Source organism: Myotis davidii, unplaced genomic scaffold (genome assembly GCF_000327345.1).
Source record: "Myotis davidii unplaced genomic scaffold, ASM32734v1 scaffold73, whole genome shotgun sequence".
Lineage (NCBI taxonomy): Eukaryota > Metazoa > Chordata > Mammalia > Chiroptera > Vespertilionidae > Myotis > Myotis davidii.
The window spans coordinates 261,571-277,606 of record NW_006286675.1 but is presented as its reverse complement, the minus strand read 5'-3'; positions in this window follow the sequence as shown (position 1 = coordinate 277,606).

Here is a 16,036-nt window from a genome sequence, read left to right as displayed (position 1 = left end):
CAGTAACTTTTGCTGGCATGCGAAAGCCTCTCTTATAATCTTCCATTTATAATTTTTTCTTAATATTGACTTTTTTATTTTTCAGATAAATTTCATCAGTGATGCAGCAGCAAAAGTCCCACTGATAATATCAAACGGAGTCATAAAGTTTCCTGTCGGACTATCAGTGTACATGTATACATTAAAAAATAAATGTATTTTTCATCATCATATACTGTGTTTTTGTCGCTCAAATGAATTTTATTATTTCTTCAAGGTTCTCCACATACGTACACCTTACGAGATATCAAGTAGGCATAAGATGTTCTCAAAAAATTAGGGTTGGCTTGCAAAAGAATTTTGAGTCAGAGATTTTGCTGGTTTTGGCACGCACTCACAAAAAGGTTGCCCACCCCTGGTCTATTTTTTCCTATTGGTTTATTTTCTGATACAAAAGAACTCTTCTTACAATAAAAATGAACATTAGTTACATTATGGTCCATATTGGAAAATTTTCCCTCATTTGTTCTCCTGTCTTTTGACACTTATAATGACCCATCCCCCTGCACCAAGCAAAATGTTTATGTAATTAAATTTATCAATTTTTTGGTATGGTGTCTATGATTTGAGCCATGCTAAAAATCTATCTCACTCCAAATTAATAATGTGTTCATGTTTTAATCAAGTACATTCATGTTTCATATTTATTCAGGTTTTTTCCATGACACTTATCAAATAATCTCTTATTTCTTTAATATATGCCCCATTTTTGACATTTAAAAATATCCCCTATTTATTTGGGTCTACAATTGGACTGTACTCTGTTCCAATAATGTTTTTGACATTCAATTACTTTAGTTTGATAATATTTCTAGTATGATTTAGGTTTTCAGTTATTGATTCTCATTTTTCTAAACTCTCCTTTTGAAAAAAATTTATATTATCACGAGTAGTTTTCCAAATAAATTTTAGAATCAGATTCTCTAATTTCAGAGAAAAAAATATCTTGTTAGCATTTTTATTGAATTGCATTAAATGTATAGACTAATTAGAGAGAATGAAAATCTTCATTGTATAGAGACCTACCTATCCAGAATCAATATGTCTTTCCTATTAGTCAATTGTCTTTTAGGTATCTTAAATAATTTTAAAGATTTTTTTTAATAAGCATTCCTTCAATATTTTTATTTCATGTGTAGGTGTTTCATATTTCTATTTTTACAAAAAAATAGAATATTACCTGCCACTTTAAAATATTCTTTGCATGTAGGAAGGCTACTGATTTTTGTATAGTACTTTTGTTACCAGACCTCATACTGAGTTCTCTCATTTGGTATAAGGAGTTCCCAGCTGATTTTCTCATGTTTTTCCACTATGCCATATCTTTTGCAAATAATGATAACATTATCCTCTTCTTTCCAATATTTAATGCCACATTTATGTCTTCTTCCTAGCTTCAGTGGGAAATTATAATATTTTTCAGTAGGACATAGGTATTGAGAGAATACATATATTAGTGCATATGTTAGTCTTCTAATTTTTTTTTGAGTGTTCAACGCATTGACTTTCATTTCATCTGTTTACAACGTAAATGTTTAAGGTTATATATTTCTTTGAACACTCTCTTTGTTGTAGCTCATAAGTTTCATTATGTAATATTTACTTGCCATTATTTTTACATACCCTGAACTTTTTATTTTTATTCCTTTGCTGGCCTAAAATTAAAATAAAAATTACATTTGCTTATGATCTTTTTCTCCATCCACCTATCTCTATCTATGCTATCTATGGCTCTCTCCCTCTTTCCCCCTCCCATCTCATTCTCTCATTTATTTAACTAGGTGGTCAGCCATGATTTTGAATTTTGATCTTAATTTTTAGTTTCACTACACTGAAGTTAGATATAGTTATAATATTTTTACATTTTGGAGTTTATTTTTAGTAAACATTGAATTGGCATAGAAAGATTCAGTACATTCTTTTTCAAAATATAGATATTGATGCACCCAGATCCACTTCACCAACTGTCATATCTCTCATGTTCTGAGATAGAAAAAATGATTGTCTGCCATGACCAGTGTGTTTTGTCTAATTTTTAAGTGATTTACTGTTTTTAAGTGATTTACTGTGTGTTTTTAATTTATGAATTATATTAATTGGAATTTTATTTCCCTTGAGTGCTAATTTCTTAGGGCTACCATAACAGAGTATCACAAACTTGGTCATTTTGGTTCATGAGGCTAGAAGTCCAAAATCATGGTGTCAACAAGGCCAGGCTTGCTCTGAAGATATTAGGGAAGGATGCTTCTCCCTACCTTCTGGCAGTTGAGGGCAATCTTTGTTATCTGTTAGCCAGAGGTGGGGAACATCCTTCCCGTGGTAGTATAAGGCCCACGAAATCGTGGTCTGGCCCTGCCAAGACATTACGGGTGAGCTAATTAAATGTTTGACCAAATACAGCAGGCTAATATTTAAGTTGATAATTGTGTATGGCCTGTGAATGATGATATAAATATCTAAATGGCCCCTGGCAGAAACAAGGTTCCCCACCCCTACTAGGCTGTGGCAGCATAACTCCAGCCTCTGCCTCCATCTTCACATATTCTTCTGTGTGTGCCTTTGTCCATGTTTCTCTCTTAGAAGAACACCAGCCATTGGATTAGAGACCACCCTAGTCCAGCATGACCTTATTTTAACTTGATTATATCCACAAGATCCACTTCCAATTGAGGTCACTTTCACAGGTACCAGGGGTTGGGATTTGAATATATCTTCTTGGGGGAATGAAATTCAATCCACAGAAGCTTCTCTATAACATTAAATGCTGTTTGCCCCAATTTATCCTTGTCTATATTAAAAGCATAAACTTCAATATGTGTGGGCTCAGTAGGCTGTTATAAACCTTTTATTTTTAATCTTTCTCTTTTAGATTTACCACATACGGGGGGAGGGGCGCAAAGGTTTACAGTTGTGAGTATGCAAAACAGTTTAGTCTTGTATTATTATTTAATTATTGTATTATTTCCTTGTATTACATCAGTAAGCCTATGTTTGCCCACCCTGTATATACAACATGCCTTTTGCTTTGTAATAAAGTCTGAGACTCTTTTTTTCCCCAATAACTGTATCCCATTTATATTAAAAATATATAATTCATGTTCATTCCAGCATCATATTTTATGTTATGTGTTCTCTTTTATTGCTTTCTTTTTCCCTGTGTTCTGTGTAACTTCACTGCTTTTTTGTATGTGGGTTGGATAGCTTACTTTACTTTGGAAATTTTTTCCCCTGTGTTAGGTCATTTTAGCATTTTATTTTAAGGTAATAACATAATTTAGTATACTTAATCTTCCATTTTGTAGAGACAAGGAACAAAGATGGATTGATATAGATTTCCAATTGCTCCTCCCCTATATGCAGTTTGGTAGATGCTGCTAAATGATTCGTTCTTCTCATGCTTACTCTCATCCTTAAACCAGAGATTTTCAACCTTCTTCATCTCATGGCACACGTAAATTAACTGCTATAATTCTGCTGCATTTTTGCTGATCTGACAAAAAAATTAGGTATAATTTTGATTCATTCATATCGGAAGGCTACTGTTATATTGGCTGCTGTCATAGGGGTCAGTGCTCCTAACTAAACAGTCAGGTATCACATGTTTTAAAAATTCTTGTGTCACACCCATTTGAAAATCTCTGCCTTAAACCATACTCAAACCTCAATTGTTTTATATATATTATTTTTCAATTATTGTTTACATTCAGTATTATTTTGTATTAGTTTCAGGTGTACAGCATGGCAATTAGGTAATCATATACTTTACACAGTTCCTCCTGATATTACCAGTACCCACCTGGCACCATGCAGTTATTACAATATTATTGACTCTATCTCCTATGCTGTTCATTATCAGGTATAAATGAGACTTTTAGACTTCTGATCATGAGAGATGAAATAATATTTTACACGGCCGTCTAATTTCTGCCCTTTTACTAGTTATATTGTTTCTTCATTGCCATTCTATTCACATTATATACTGAAACTGTGATTCCAAGACTGTTTCTTCCTTAGTTTCAAAGTTAAATGGATTTGACACCCCTGTTCTTCTGTTACCGTGCCTTTATTCAACTAGTGTTCAATTGGGTTTATTTTTAACAACTTCTTCAAGGTGGATTCTATAGAAAATATATTCTTATAATGTTTCTATGATCAAAAGTAACTGCAGCTGCCTTTCTATTTCAACTATTTGTCTAGGCGTGACACTTTTTTTTTTTTTTTTTTTTTGCTCATGTTTTATTTTCTGGAGCTTTGTGCGTTTTCCTCTAGTTTTCTAATGATGTGAGCTCTAAGGCCGGCCTGCTATTTCTCCCTTAGAAGTTATTTGATCTTTTTGATGGAATGCTCCCCCAATTATAATCTTACTGTTTAACCCCCTTACTAAATTTTCTCCAGGCATGGTGTGGTTTAAACTGCTTTGTTTTTAGAATGTATTCTTGAATGATACTTCAGAATGCATTTCCAGTTTCCACCTTGGTGGGAGGTTTTCTTAAATTCAAGAATGCTAAGTGTATATTGACACTCCTTTGTCTATTTTCAGTAACTATCTTTATTTTCAAAAACCCTATTTGATTTAGTATAAGGCCCTGGTCTCTGTGTTCACTTTCTTTCATCTTTCCTGTCTTCCCATGTTTTATTGTGTCTTAAACAGTCCTGTTTGCTTGGTTTTGTTTTGCTTTTTCTAATAGGGTCTTCATTTTTGTGCTGGTTTTACTTTTCGGTCTAACTTTTTCCTGAGCTTTGCCTACTCAGTTTTTACCTGTTTCTGTTGAAACATAGATATAATTTCTTACCTGAAATCATATCTCTGCATTGAGTTCTTTTTAGAAATAATTGGACTATTTCTTTAAAATATCTGACTTCATGGCAATGCCTTTGGTTACAGGATTCTCCTGCCCCTGACAGTATTTTTCTGTGTCTGCCTTTTGCTTTTTTTCTTTTCCCCTTCATTGAATAAGATATTACAAATGTGTCCTTATTCCCCCCAATGTCCCCTCATCCCCCCAATCCTGCCCTCACCTTCACCCCCTGTTGTCCACATCCATCACTTACACTTATATGCATGCATACAAGTCCTTTGGTTGTTTTTGCCATTTAGGTCAGGGGTCCTCAAACTTTTTAAACAGGGGGCCAGTTCACTGTCCCTCAGACTGTTGGAGGGTCGGACTATAGTTTAAAAAAAAACTATGAACAAATTCCTATGCACACTGCACATATCTTATTTTGCAGTAAAAAAACAAAACGAGAACAAATACAATATTTGTATTTGCATGTGTTGGGACATATTTCTACAAGTGGTCAAATGAAAGTTCCCTTTTTAATTTTTTGAGGAAACTCCATACTGTTTTCCACTGTGGCTGCACCAGTTTGCATTCCCACCAGCAGTGAAAGAGGGTTCCTTTTTCTCCACATCCTCACCAGCATTTGTCATTTGTTGATTTGTGCCTTTTGCTTTTCTGACTCCATTCCTTCCTCTTCTGTTTCGTGTGTGTGTGTGTGTGTGTGTGTGTGTGTGTGTGTGTGTGTAATGACTTCTCATCAATATATAGATATGCTGGCTCCTTTTGAAACATTCTTCACTTTGAATTAGGTGAGTCCTTCCTGGACCAGCTATTTTCTTGACTTTATTGGAGAGAGTCCAGAGCTGCAATATGTGCAATATTTCTTTCTAGTGCAGAGTGGAGTTCCTCATGACATGTGTGGGTGCACACGTGTATGTGTGTGTGTGTATTTGAGAGGGTGAGAGAGAGGAGAGAATTACTTTAGCCTTTACTTTTCCCTAATTTGCAGAGATTCGCAGCCTCAGATCTCCTAACAATTCCAAGTCTGCCTTCCAGGCGTTATCTCAGGGACAGACTCCTCCCAGCAAACCTGACCTGTTACCTTACTCAGTCCCACTCTCCCCCATCCAATCCCTGTAGTTCTGTGGTATGAGATGCCAAAGGCGGTAGTTAGCCTTGTGTCTTGATCTTTTGTGACAAACCCAGTATTGCTGTTTGGCCCCCTCGGATTTGGGGGCTGGGTACCTCAGCAGCTTTTGCTGCATTCTGCTGCATCAGTGATTCTCTTCAGTGCCTCCTGCACCCCAAGGATCCTTTCTCCCTAGGGCACCCCTCCCTAACCACTGGTGATTTTTATCATTTGAGAGTTTCACGTACCTGCTGGTTTGTTTTATAGTCTCTTTTGTATTCTGATTTGTTTCAGATATAAAAAGATGGCGGTATGCTCACTGTGCCATTTATACATTATCTTGCTGAAGCTCTGTGTCCAATGCCCACACCTTTACTGAGAGCCTACTCCAAGTCAGGCCCTGCAAGAGCGGATGGTATCAGAGCACTAGGAAAACAACAACTAACCAACAAATGAAACTCACACATATACTTGCCCCTGTGAGCTAAAAATGACTAACATCAAGAACAAATTTAATTACATGATGTCCTCTGCCCTCCACATGTTTGACTTGGCCTGCATTCAGCAAAGAAAAATTTACAAGCACATCACTACCAAGACTAGTCCACCCAAAATACTGTAAATAGCCTCCAAATTAATGTCCCTGACTCCAATTTTATCCCCCCCCAATCCATCTTTGAAATAATAGCCAGAAATATAGTTATCACACAAATAATTTCTCTGTTACAAAACAAATTTCAAATAATTTTCAAAATTGTGTTATTTCTTCCTGAGGGAAAAAAAATCATAAAATAAAAGCTAAGCAGTGAATAAATAATGCTTTTAGATACAAAAGAAATATTATCCCATCATCTTTTTAAATTATTTTACTATGTATCTTCTAGTTTTTTTTTTCATACCAGGCATTAATGCATTTTATTGATTTGTCACCTGAAAAAGCTTCAGGAAACAAAAAAAACCCCATTTGGATCTCTCGATGCTGATTTTTCACGGGTTTGTTCGCCTGATATCATTTTTATTTTCCTGCCAGTGAAAAGGCTGGCTGCAGTTCAGCGTGTCTCTGTACTACCTGGCAGTTTCCTGCACGCTGCCTGGCCCAGGTATCTGGGAGAGGAGTAAATGCGCCTTTCAGAGAACACTCAGGGTGATTTTTGTTTGTTTGCTTCTATTTTTGAGAGTAGGATAGCAGTGGCAACTCTTGAAATTCAATCCCCTTTGTACTGAAAAAAAAAAAAAAAAGAGTGGAAGTGATTTCTGACAGAGAATGATGCCATTTGAAAGGATGGCCTAAAAAGCAGGGGATGGGAGGGAATTGTTTTCCCCATCAAGGCATGAACCTGAAAATTTCGCTTAAGTAAAATTGAGGGTCCTAATAACTTTGATTAAATTCTATCTCCTCTCTTTCTCTTTCTCTCTCTGTGTCAGAGAGATGGCCTTTGCAGCCGGAGATGGTATCCTGGGCCTGACTAATGGTCACAGGCCAGGACCTCTGGTTAAACATAGCATCCTGGCCTAAGTTATGCTTCAGCTCCAGAGCCTGAAGGTGGAGTGACCCCCTGCCGACTTTCCATGAGACCAGACAGAGGAACACGTTGCCGATGTCCTCTAGACATCAAGGAAGAAATGGTTCCTTACCCTTCTTCTCCAGTCAGCTCTCCATACGACCTGAACCCATAACCCATGGCATCTTGTGATTTTGCCCCATATTATCTATAACCTGCACACCATCGGGATGGATGTAGAGGTAAAAGAACAAAGGAGTCAACTTCAAAAGACTTTTCAATCTCCAAATATCAGCAATGAAAATAACAGAATAATTTCAGTCAATGAAAATGAGTGAAAGCTGTAAAAAGATTCTATGATAACACACAAAAGGAGAAAATAGTATTAAATGGAACTCATTAATTAGCTTCCAATAATAAACACAAACATTGCAACAGACAAAATAAATGAGTCCCATAGATAAGGTTTTAGTGAAGACTTAAGTGGCAATTTCAGATGGTTTAAATTAAAAATCAAACATTACAAAAATAAAAAAAGAAACTATAAATGTGAAATAAAATGTTATGGAAATAGCCTTAACTATTTTAAATAAAAACTTATTTATGTCTGTTACACATTCACAAAAGGGGGCCTCTTAAAACCATAATTAACCATAGGTGTACTGGGTAATAACGACGGATTCTGTAATCAAAGAGAACACAATAACGTCAAGAGAAACATCAAAAGTGCTTTATTCAAAGTAATGTCTATCGCTAGCTACACATTTTCCCCATCTTTCAGGTAATTTGCAGATACCGTCCCAACAGAACTTTTCTTGTTTTGAGGCAAACCATTCAGAGACCCAATTTTCTACTTCTTGTATGTTTAGAAGTGCTGCTCAGAAAGTGTGTGTGTCATTGATCGGAACAAACGGTAATCTGAAGGAGCAAGGTCTGGTGAATGCAGCGGGTGGATTAATACTTCCCAGGCAAGATCTTTTAACATGTCTTTAACTGGTTTTGAAATGTGTGATGGTGCGTCATCATGAAGCAAAATTACTTTGCCATGTTTTCTGTAACATTCTGTTCGTTTTAGGATCAAAGCATGGTTCAAATTGATTATTTGTTGTTGGTAGTAATCAGTATTAACAGTTTCATCAGGTTTTAGAAGCTCATAATATACCACACCTTCCTGATCCCACCAAACGCAGAGCATTGTCTTCTAAAAGAAGCGATTTGGCCTTGCAGTTGATGTTGATGCTTGACCTGGATCGACCCATGATTTTGTGCATTTGGGATTCTCAAAATAAATCCACTTTTCACTGCCAGTCACAATTTGATGCAAAAGAGTCTTCCTTTTGTGCCATTGAAGCAACATTTTACTGATGACTTTTCAGTTTTCCATTTGTCTTTCATTCAGTTGATGTGGCACCCATTTTCCTTCCTTTAAAATCTTTCCCATTGCTTATACATAATCGGAAATTGCTTGCTGAGCAATGTTTAATCTTTCTGCAAGTTGTTTTTAAATTTGACACACATCTTCATCCAATAATGCTTATAATTGTTGGTCTTCAAACTTTTTCGGTTGACTTGGACGTTCTTTGTCTTTCACATCGAAATCATTACTTTTAAAGCATTTAAAGCAGCGTTCACAAGTATCTTGAGATGGAGCATGTTCACCATAAGCTTCCCAAAGTATTCAGCAGCACTTTTCTTCAAGACAAAGTAATGGATTATAACTTCCTGCAAATGCTCTTTTTTTTGGCACAAAATTTGACATTTTTAAGTGTAAAAATATCTATGATGTTAACACCTTCAGCAAACTTGACATATGAAGTTTTGAAGCTTGTTGTCAATACAACAAAATAGCTTACGTATCAAATCGCATATATGTCAACATATTTGTAACTCCATCTATTGAAAAAAATCGCATTATTAACCGGTAAAGCTAGTAAATGTTGCCCAGCAGCCCTGGCTGGTGGTTCAGTTGGCTGGAGCACTGTTCTGCACACCAAATATTTGGGTTCAATTCCCAGTCAGGGCACATAGCTGGGTTGTGGTTTTGATCCTTCCTGGTAGGGGCACGTATGGGAGGCAACCAATCCATGTTTCTCTCTCTCTCCCTCCCCCACCCCCCCAAAAAAAATCAATGAAAACATGTCCTCGGGTGGGGATAAAAAAAATATTGCTTAAAAAATGTTAATCACATACACATCACACTGGTTCAGGATATTGCTTCAACACTGCTAATTCTTAAGACCTTTTCTAAAATAGAAAGTTATTTGAAGTTTAGATAAAGATCATACTGGATCATATCATCCACTGAAAACAATAAAGCTGCCCAAATGACCATGAACCTGGCAAGGAAAGGAGGGAGGGAGGGAGGGAGGGAGGGAAGGAAGGAAGGAAGCAGGAAGAAACAGAGAAAACCCATGCCAACACAAGTGAAGTAACAAATTATATATTAATTAGTCATCAACATATTAGAATTATATTCACAGGACAGATGATGTATTATAGAAGTGTACACCTGAAACTTATATAATTTCATTAACCAATATCACCCCAATAAAGACAATAAAAATTTAGAAAAAAGAATGACTTTACTGAAGGGGTGTGTGTGTGTGTGTATCATGTATGAGGTTAAGGAAGTGCCTTTCTATTCTCCATTTGCAAAAAGATTTTTAATATGAATTGACGGTTAATTAGATTGGATGATTCCACATCTATCATGATTATCAGATAGTTTTCCTCTTTTAATATGCTATTGAGATAAATCACATTAATTGATTTTCTAACATTAAACTAAACTTGCAGTCCTGGTATAAACCCGTCTGTCATAATATATTATCTTTTTTATATATTGTTTAATTAAATGTGGTCTTATTTTACATAAGATTTGCATATATGTCCACATTGCGAGAAGCTTGTAATTGTCTTCTCTTTTGCTGTCTTTGCTCTTGATATCAGGGCTGTGTTGTTCCTTAAGGTGAGTTGTGGACACGTTTCTTTTTGTCTGTTTCCATTCTCTGGGTGAGTTTGTATAACATTGTAATGATCTCTTTCTTATGTATTTGGGAGAATTTGCCTCCAGATTTCTCTGGATCTGGTGCTCTTTTATGAGAAGGTTTTAAACTCCTAATTCAGTTCCTTTATTGGTTCAATATGTTTTTTGGTTCCCTGATTATTTTTTAAGATAAGTTTGGTAAGATGTCATTTCTCTCCCGGAAATATATCTATTTAATCTAAGTTTTAAAAATTACTGGCATAACTTTGGTCATATTTCATTTTATTGTGTAGTTGTGGCTTTATTTTCATTGTTAACATTGCTTGTATCTTATTATTTTCTGATATAAGCATTTAAGGCAATCCATTTTTCTTTAAATATCACTTTAGTTCTATACTGCAGGCATTTCTGTGTGCTATTTTAACTGTCACTGTAATATCCATTATAATCCATTTTTGACCCATGAATTATTGAATAGTTTCTTTTAAATTATCAAATATATTGAGTTTGTCTAGCTACCTATTTAATTTTGTTATTAAATTAACTTTATTATGAGCAGGAAAATATATATTCACATAATATAGAGAAAAATAACAATACTAAAAATAATACTAAGTTTACAGACTTTATGCTAATTATTTCCTGATTGGGGAAAACTATCTCTCAGCTTATAATATATTTTTTGCTTTTTAATATTTTATTGTGGTAAAACCCAGATAACATAAAAATTAACATCTTAACTGTGTTTATGAGTACACAGTTCAGTGGTATTATGTATATGCTTGAATCTCTTAATCTGGATAAAATTGAAAGAAAACAACTTACTAGGCAAAATAGAACTTCTACAAAGTGGAGTAGTCTTAAAGTTAAAAAGTAAACAATTCCAACAATAAGGAACTAGATTTAACAAATTACTAGTAAAATAGAGACTTAAAAATCCCTGCCTACAAATTGCCAATGTGACAGAAAACTAAAGTCTAGTAATTTCTGCATTGTACACTGTGGATCACACGACCAAACTCAAGGTCAGAACAAGTGAGCACTAGCTATGTATATCTGTTTTGCCTTTAGTGGGTTACATATATTACTAATTTTTTAACAGCTTGACTGGTTCTCTCTAATGATGGGAAAAAGCAAGGAGAGGGTTGTTCGAGGAGACTTTTAAACAGGCTTCCTTATGAAACATAACACTTCCATGGCACTTTCTCTTAACCTCTCGTTGCTTTAAATGAAGTTTTTGGTTAATAAGACACACTTCCATGGCACTTTCTCTTAACCTCTCGTTTCTTTAAATGAAGTTTTTGGTTAATAAGACTACCGTATCTTCAGGTGTACATTCTATAATACAACACCTGCATGTTACACGGTGTGCTCCTCACCTGAGACTGGCCTCCTTCCATTACCATGTATTTGACTCCTTTTCCCATTCCTTCCTCCTCCCTTCCTCCCCCGCCCCCTCTCATAGCCACCACCCTGTTGTACAGACAGCAAGAGCTTGTTCGTTTTGCTTTCTTGATTGTTGCTTTCTGTTTTATATTCCACATACAAGTGGAATCTTATGATTCTGTTCCTTTCCATCTGATTTATTTTACATAGCACGGTACTCTCAAGATCCATTCATGTTGCCGCAAATGGCAATATTTCGTGTGTGTGTGTGTGTGTGTGTGTGTGTGTGGCTGAGTAGTTTTCCTAGTATTATATATGTAACACATCCTAGTTTCTAAAACAACAACAACAAACACCTCATTTGTTAAACTTGTCAAAGTGGTTTCCATACAGTGGGAGAGTCTAAAACACATCTGGAGGTGACTGAGAAACAAAGGGGTGAATTGAGTGGAGACTGTGGATATAGACAACACTTTCAAGGATCTTTATCATAAAGCAAAACAGGCAAATGAGACAGTAGTTATAAAAGGTTGTGGAGCTTATAATGGCGTTTCTTTTTAAATATGTGGTGTTTTTTTCTTTATGTTCGTATATTGATAGAAAAGTAGTCAAGAATTAGAGGCCACAGCATTCCTTGAATAAGCACAATGGGAGAGGAGCAATGTATTAATATTGCCTTTACTTGGGGCAAGGAGAACTCCATCCATTATAACAAGAGGGAAGGCAGGTGCCTGGGCAGATCTGGTAAAGGGGCAATGAGTTCCAAGTGGAGGAGGTGACACAGAAGAAGAGATAAGATGACCATCTCTCTATTCAAGTGAGTTGCAGGAAGATAGAGAAGATGTGAGTTTGTCTCCAGAGAGCAGGAAACCATCAGAAAAATGTGATCAGACATGTAAGGATCCTGTTGAGATCCACAGTAGAAATTTAAGTGGCATCAGTCAGCCAAGTTGCTCAGGTCTCAGCTGTAGACACAGCATAAGGAGACATTTAGATGTAATGAGGATGGGATCTTGCTCAGAGAACATGACAGAGAGAAGTGCAAGAGAATTGCAGGTGTATGCAAAAAAAAAATGCTTATTCTGATGGGCCATGAAATCAATGCTGAAAAAGAAACAACAGAAAACATGAGGGCCAGCTGCAGAAGCTTTCACAAAATGTGTGGAGATGGAGCAGGTGCCGTAGATAGATTACATTCCCTTGACACACACACACACACACACACACACACACACACACACACACACACACACACAATGTGGGAGGAGCAGGAGTTTTGAGAGGGAAGCCTGGTCTAGTTGCAGTGAGAAGCAAAAGGGAGAGAAGAAGGTCCATCACACTCCAGACTCTGTCCTGTGAAACGGTGGGAGGGAAACAGCCGTCACTGCAGAGGTCTACAGAGAAGGCAGAGCCAGGGGTCAGTTAGAACCAGTGTGGTGGACAAAACAGGCAAGTTTGCTGATGATGGACAGTTGAGGCCCATCAGGTGCATGGAAGGGACTAGGGCTAGGGTCGCAGAGGAGTGGTAGATTGGGTCTGAAAAATAACTTGGAGAGCTTACAACTTACTGTTCTCAAGGAAGTTGCATTAGGAATTGGGCACACTTTTACAAAATGCTTAAATTTCATTTTATGCAACACTTGCAATTATGAGTAATCCTTTCAAGGTTTCTACGGGACGTCTGGGTTCACTAAGAATGCCACTTTACTGTTTATTAGTGCCACTAATTAATTAGTGCCACGAATGTGCAGAGAAGGTCCTGCCTATTGGAGCTTCCTTAAAAGAAGAAATGATTAAATGCCATCACTCCCTATATATTAGCCCACAGCAGGATGGTTTAAAAGTTCCTCCCCTCTCACACAAATGACTGGTGGGCACAAGATCCTCCTTAAAGAAGGAGAGATTCATATCTGATGGGATGTGTGTGGCAGGTAATCTCACAGAGGGTAAAAGAAGTATTATTTTGAGTAAAGAATAAAGGCATAAAAATACCTTTGGTGTTCTCTTAGTCCTTTCTTTCCTGCCTTACAAACAAACAAAAAACAAACAAACAAACCAAAAAACCCCACTAAAAATTAAGCCCATTCTGGAGAAAAGAGTCATCCTCGATTTTTGGAAAGTGCCTGGTATAATTTTCATTATTAGAAAACTTTTCTTCTAAAATTTAATAAAAATTAAAATTCACTCCTAATTCCACCAACTGTTCTACACAAAAATGGTCATTTTGGGGTGACATTTTAATCTATTTTCTCTGAATGAAAATATTTTTAATTGGCATCGTAAACAGTTGCAATTTTTTATCATATTTTACTTTGTTGTTTTGTTATATTTTTAATCTTGATTTTGTGCACTATTTCCCATGTCATTTTGAAAAAATGTTCAATTACAGTTTACATTCAATAGTATCCTGTATTAGTTTCAGATAGCAGGGTGGTTAGACAATCATGTTCTTCACAGAGTGGTCCCCCTGATATTTCCAGTACCCACCTGGCACCATACACAGTTGTCACACTATTATTAACTATATTCCCGATGCTGTAATTTGCATCTCGGTAACTATTCTGCAACTACTAATTTGTGCTTCTCAATCCCTTTGCCTTTCTCTCCCAGGTCACTTCATATCATCAAACCCACAATTTTTAAGGACATTGGAGCTTATTATGGAAAATCCATACTTTGTTTCCTGTTATTGGATATTTTTACTGTTTCTAATGTATTTGCTATTATTTTTTAAAAGCCACAAAGAACTTCTTAGTACACCTTTGAGAGTGTGTCTGATTATTTCTTTGAGTGTCATTTCTAGAAATGGGATTTTGAGGTCATGGGAGAAAGGAGCTGCTGTGAACATGACTATTTCTCTTCTTGTTTTTTTCTATTTTAAAGTCTGCTATTGTTTCTAAAGCAGGTGACTCGTACAGCTCCTTTGCTAGTTAAAAAAGCAGCACCGTTACTGGAAATTATTTCTACAGGGTATTAAAAATAGACCTACAAATATGCCTATTACATCTACAAGCAGTCTTCTTGCAGCAGCTCCTAATCATTAGAAGAGGCCTGGTCTGGCTCAGAGGAATTCAGAGGCCAAGGAGAAAGCCTGCCTTACAAGGAAAAACCTGGTAAGAATTAAGTAAAAATGGGATCACTATTGCACCTTACGAATATGACCCCAGCTAACCTCAAAACATTACTTCCTGCTGTGCTTGAATTTTTAAGATATATTTTTATTGATTTCAGAGAGGAAGAGAGAGGGAGAGAAAGAGATAGAAACATCAATGAAGAGACAGAATCATTGATTGGCTGCCTCCCACACACCCCACATAGGGGTTGGAGCCCACAACCCTAGCATGTGCCCTTGACCAGAATGGAACCCAGGACCATTCATTCCATAGACGGTCACTCCACTGAGCCAAACTGGCTAAGGCTGTGCCGGAATTTTTTTTTTTTTTTAACAACAAAGGTTTTGTTTTAAGGACACAAATAAGACATTCCAATTCACTGTTCAAGTAACCATTTACCTGGTGTCAGATAAGCTGGGCCCAGTTTCAAAAGGAAATTAATGACAAACTTTAATTTCAGGCAAAGCAAAGCTCCATATGTATTATGAATTTTGCTTCAAAAAATGACACAAAATTAAAATTAAATAGCTTCTAAAATTTAAGAATCCATGGGCACAGTAAATCTTAGAGGAGAAAATGAAACATCCTATGATAAGATCAGATCTGATAAGATGTAATGAAAACATGAAGCATGGTGCATGAGGTCAGAAGGATCAATATGAAATATGAAGTGAATGCACTAATTGCAGAGTCCTAGTCACCGAACGTATTTGGGAGTGTCAGGGGAATGAACTCGCAAGTAAAGCTGAATTTGAAATGGCTGTGAACATGCCAGACATCATTCCAAAACCTATCTAGCTATTCCTAATATGTGTGTTACCTTTCCTGGAAGTAACTGAGATCTAAGCCAGGGTTAAATGAAAAAAATAAGTTGAGAACACAGAGGTCATGGAATTTAAACCATGGTATTGTATACATAGAGGGGAAGGAGAAGAGGAGATGTGACGTTTGGCAGCAGTAAAACACAGTTAAGAAACCAGCAGATACTTAGTCTGGTAAAACACAGTCTGACCGACTGACTGACTCTTACATCTAACCTTGGAATTATTAGGGCAAAACCCACAGAAACGGAAATTGCCATAAATCTACTGATATTGAAC